The sequence below is a fragment of the Hordeum vulgare genome, chromosome 5H, assembly GCF_904849725.1.
Source record: "Hordeum vulgare subsp. vulgare chromosome 5H, MorexV3_pseudomolecules_assembly, whole genome shotgun sequence".
Lineage (NCBI taxonomy): Eukaryota > Viridiplantae > Streptophyta > Magnoliopsida > Poales > Poaceae > Hordeum > Hordeum vulgare.
This window is the reverse complement of record NC_058522.1, coordinates 438406913-438412912: the sequence shown is the minus strand read 5'-3', so window position 1 is coordinate 438412912 and position 6000 is coordinate 438406913.

Sequence of the window (6000 nt, the reverse complement as noted above, 5' to 3'; positions counted from 1 at the left end):
CTTCATAATTATTTGTTTTTCTATCAATTGCTCGACAGTAATTTGTTCACCCACCGTATTATCTTCCTTTATGAGAGAAGCCTCTAGTGAAACCTATGGGCCCCGAGTCTATTTTCCACATTATATTTTCAGATCTATAAAAACAAAATACAAAAATACTTTCCTGTAATTTATTTACTTTTTCCGCAATATTTTATATCTATCTCTATCAGATCCCATCCTTGAAATAACTCTAAAGGGATTGACAACCCCTTTATAGCGTTGGGTGCAAGTATTTGATATTTGTGCAGGTACTACTGTTGGAGCCTTGCTTGTTCCTCCTATTGGATTGATACCTTGGTTCTCAACAAACTGAGGAAAATAATTATCTACTTCGCTGCATCACCCTTTCCTCTTAAAGGAAAAACCAAGGCAAGCTCAAGAGGTAGCAGGCGTGTGTGTTGGGCTCCTTGGAACCCCAGGAGCACGACGGTGAGCTTGGGCGTGGGTTGCCACCATGGGGACCACGCCGACAAGCTTGACCATGGCAGCTAGGGTATGACAACGGGGGAGGCTAGCTATGAGGCGTGCACAAGCTAGAGGAGGGATATGGAGGAGCAGGCGCTCACTCGCCCTTGTAGATATGCAATAGCGCGCTCATGGAGGGCTCGACAGCGAAGGTTTGACGATAGTGACTGGCGGCGCCCAAGGAGGAAGAAGGGTTGGGGGCGCCGCTCCGGGCCCGTACGGTGCTGTGCAGCTTAACAGGGAGGAGCGGACAATGGAGGCGGAGCGAGCGAGCACGATCTCAACTGACAGGAATGATGGGGAGCACACGGACGGCGGAGGCCATGGTGACGTTGGCTCGGCTTGTCACAGGGGGGGGGGACAAAGGCGGCACGAGGGGGATTGGAATGGAACTAGGGCTTGCTAGGGAGGTCGGGGTGACTTATAGGCGATGAGGAATAGCTAGATGGCCAACACGTGGCCATCCATGGCCATGAACGTGGGAGGGGCATCCACCCAACCTCCTGTGAATAGTAGGTTGAATAAGGGGAGTTAGGTGGGTTGAGTTGGCTCGTTGGGCTTGTCCCTGTGGACTAAGGCCCGACACAGGTAAGGTTTTCCTTTTCTTTTCAATTTATTTTTTGCTTTCATTTTATTTAATCTGTTTTGTAGTTAATTCAAATAGCTAAAGGTTTTAGTAAAATATGGAACCTTGCCCATTATTACTAATGCATTATTATGCACTTCCGCAAAAAGTTTGGGAGAGTTTTAAAATAGTTTGAAAATTTTATAATCTAAAACCCTTTAAATTATTGTTTTGGCCTAATGTTTTAGGGCACTTAACCATTTTATAAAATGTGGGTTTCACCTTGAAAAATATCCAAGGATTAATTACTACACTAAGAACATTTTAGATTGCATGTTTTTGAATTTCTTTATTGCACCTATTATTTGAATTTGAATTCAAAGTGGAATTTGAAATGAGATATGAGACAAAGATGATCAAGCGTTGTTTTAGCAAAATGACTTAGCTTAATCCTAGAGGTTAATCTAGCTTAATTATAGGGGTGTTACAACTCTCCTCCTCTAAAAGAAATTCTCGTCTCGAGAATTAAGAGGTAGAAGGAAAAGGATGAGGGTATTCTTCATGAAGATGATCCTAGCGTTCCCAAGTGGCTTCGTCTTGAGAATGGTTCGACCAATAAAGTTTTAGGAACTTGGTAACCTTCTGACTTGTTCTACGTTCAGTTTGGATCCGATGCTCTTTGTAGGAGAAGTCATCATGTACCTCAAGCAACTCATGATCCACTGTTCATTGGGGATCCGTGAAGCAACACCACATTTGCAAAACATGGAAGACATCATGGACATGAGAGAATCGTGGTGGCAGTTCTAGTTTATAAGTCACGTATCTACGTGTGGCGAGAATGTGGAAAGGACCAATGTAGCGAGGAACTAACTTTCCTTCTACACCAAACCAATGAGTGGCTCTCATAGGAGTGACATGCAGATAAGCTTGTTCACCAGGTTGATAGGTAGATGCCTAGTGTTTACGGTCATAGTTGATCTTCTGACGGTATTGGACCGCCTTAAGATTTTATCGTACAATGCAAACTTCCTCTAATACTTGTTGGAAAATATCCAGACCGATGAGTGGTCGTTCCCCTATTTCTGACCAATTCAGAGGGGTTAGACACTTACGTCCATATAGTACCTCGAAGGGGAGCCATCTTCAAGCTAGCTAGATAGTTGTTGTTATAAGAGAATTCAGCATACGGGAGAGATTCTTCCCACTTATTGTCAAAGGAGATGACACAAGCATGCAACATATCTTCAAGCACTTGGTTAACTTGTTCAACTTGACCTTGGGACTCGGGGTGATAAGCAGTGCTCTAGGTTATATGAGCTCACATAGCTTCTTGGAAACTTTTCCAGAATTCAACGTGAAAATGTTGCCTCGTTCTGAACTGATCTCATTCAAAATACCATGGAGTGACGCAATCCTCGAGATATGGAAGTTCGCCAACTGACTAGAAGTGATAGTTTCCTTGATTGGCAAAAGTGTGCAACTTTGGAGAATTGGTCGATGGCGACAAAGATATCATTGTTACCCTTTTGTGATCTGGGGAGGCCGGTGATGAAATCCATGTGAAAGTTATCCCATTTCTATTCAGGAATAGGCAGTGGTTGCAGAAGTCCAGCAGGCTTCTGATGTTGTGCTTTGACGCGACAAAAAACGTCACATTCTTCAATATAGCAAGCAATGTCTTGCTTCATCTTGGACCACCAATATTTATCACGAATGTGTGGCTTGTGGGGCCCATGTGGCTCCGTTTGGCGTTATTCCAACGTTGAAAAATCCTATATATATACCAAAAACCCTAGAAATAAAGAGAGAACTTCCGCTCCACTTCCGCAACATTGGAGTATCTAGGACATTAGGGTTGATTGATATGTATCATGGGTGTTATTCTAGTACGAACTCTAGGGATGTTTGTGACACTTATAGGAATAGCTCAAAAGATTGATAAAAAATAATAACTTTGAGGTGGTTCTACTACCTACACCAATTTCATCTTATTGTTCTCTGCTAGATAGGAACTTTGGAATGATTCTTTGTTGCACGTTGAGGGATGGTCATATGATTCTACTATGTTAGCATTGTTGAGAGATTGCACTAGTGAAAGTATGAACCCTAGGCCTTATTTCCAAGCATTTATACAACATTTTGCTTGCTGTTTTCTACTTGCTACCTTGCTGTTTTTATATTTTCAGATTACAAAAACCTATATCTACTATCCATACTACACATGTATCACCATCTCTTCGCCGAACTAGTGCGCCTATACAATTTATCATTGTATTGGGTGTGTTGGGGACACAAGAGATTTCTTGTATTTGATTACATGGTTGTTTAAAAGAGACCATCTTCATCCTACACCTCCCACAGATTGATAAACCTTAGGTCATTCACTTGAGAGAAATTTGTTGCTGTCCTACAGAACTCTCCACTTGGAGGCCCAACAACGTCTATAAGAATAAAAATTGCATAGTAGACATCACCGCGCATGTGCAACTCGCTCACCAGGAATCGAGCCCTTTGAGCTCCACCCACAACCCGCCTCGCTCCCAAGTTCTCCACTAATGCTCCACCTTATCCTTTCGTCTTATCTATAAGGGCCGCCACCGAGGATCACCTCCTTTTCCGATGGAGGATGAGGCGACCAACAAGCGGGGGCGGGTCGAGGCTGAACCACAAAAGCCTCCAGCAAGTGTGGACTTCATCGGCACTACAAACGTTGTTGTTCTGTAGGCACAACGTATATGTTGTACAAACATAGCAAATCATAGTACACACACACTAAACTACGAAACCCGTCGGAGATGATTTCATCAAATGCTGACAATTGTATACCAGCAAGCGTTTCCCCGCAACACACATAAGTTATTAGCACCAATCGTCTCTGTAATTTCTGATATTCGCACATGATTGTGATTACTCACCTGTTTGCTATATATTGCACACATCTTGTTATGCTAAATCGTTTGTGTTTTGCTATATCATCACACACAGTTTATGATAGTGAACTGTGTGCCCTTTATCGCACACATCTTGATCTCTGTAATATTTTGTGTTATTTTAGCTAATCGCAAGCAGTTTGTATGGATGAACTGTATGGCACAAATCTCACCGGTAAGTTTTTTCTGAACCGTATTTGATGGGTCCGCCACCGCCCACGGTTTGTGTTATTGGCGACGGAGGTTGAACTATATTGTTTGCGATTCATGCATCACACATAGTTTCGTTGAAGGGTCTCTAATTGATGTGTCATCTTTGAACCATCGTGTAGTAGTGATTTGGGCAATTTTCCAACCACTCATCCTGTAAGTGTTCTCAAACATACATACCTTGCTAACATAGACTTGTGTTTACTTTCATGTTCCTAAAGGTCTCAAATATCAATATATGCACATGGTCTCAATCTTTTTTATGTATATCTTCTCAACTTACTATGATGTGCCGAAAGAAATACAAAAGATAGTGGACAACATGGAACTCATTGATGGAACAACATATACGTGGAAAGACATGTGGTATGCATCATTTTTTCTAACTCTGTTGACTCTCTTGTGCGAACATATGCACATGAACCAAGTTCTACACCACACAAAGTTACCAATGCACACTCTAACCAAGACCAACATCCAGAAGAAACTGTTGGTAATAATTTTATTTGTTTCAGTATTCATAGTACATTCTTTCTTATTAATAGGCCATACCATGTAATAATTGTGTTATTGCAACGAAGACTCCCTAATCATGTTCTTCTTGATCAGATGGATCGATATGGTGAAATGAGAATTATTATATTTTTTATGTTGACATATGGTCGATATACTTGATGTCTGAGAAAGATGGACGCCTCATCATCTTCGATAGGTAACATGACTTATTTTCTTTGTACAAAATGGAGGTTACAGGCATGCTGCTCTTCGTGATCCACCACAAAGGTGATGAGGCTATCCTCTTTGTCAAACACATGCATGGGCAACTCGTGTAATATGAAAAACCTGATGAAGAGTAGTTCTATGCTGCTGCTGCACTTTCTGTTGATGGTCGAACACTCCTACCCGTAATGTGCAATACATTTGGGAATGACGTTGGTGATGTACCAACTGTTTGTCCCATGTATGAACTTCTAACGCTACATTATTCTTTGTGATCATATTCCCCGTTCATGTTGTATTTAAGAATTGGTATGTCATCTCATAGCTCAGTAAAATGATAACATGCACAATTATTTTAATGGATCTCATTACTAGCATCTTAACTCATATCCACTAGATAAACCCAAAATTTTGTTTTCAAGGCCACCACACCATTTTTTTTATCTTTTCCCAACCCACCGAACTTCTCAACTAATATCCATTAGATTTGATCCTAATATTTTATAAACTTTGCCATGGTAGAATTTATAAGGTAATACATTCTGAACACGAACATGCCATTTTTGTTTATCATTTTTCTAACCCACTGAACAATTTTTGTGATACCGAACATTTTCCATGATACTGCAAATCATCGCAGAATATGCACATACCTAATGACGGCCAAATACGTTATAAAAAAGAAGGCCAAAACATCGCCGAAGTTGCCGAGGGCGCTGCCCCAGGTGAAAAACACTTGGTGACTTTTGATCGTCATAGAAAATGATCTTTGAGTGTGCTTACAACTTACAGGTAAGATCAAGAACACAAATATAATCATGAAAACATAATAGGTTCAAATCTAAAATCATGGCACTCTAACTCTAGTGACAAACATTAAGAATATCAGACTCATAGCAACATCACTCTTAGAACATAGTGGATTCTAGGGATTAAGCCCTAATAAATTGACAACAATCAGATATGAGATCTCATCCAAATCCTATCTAACTCCAGTATGCCTACAACGGATTACTCACACATGAAGGTGAACATATGAGATTGTTGATGTGAAGAAGGGTTGGT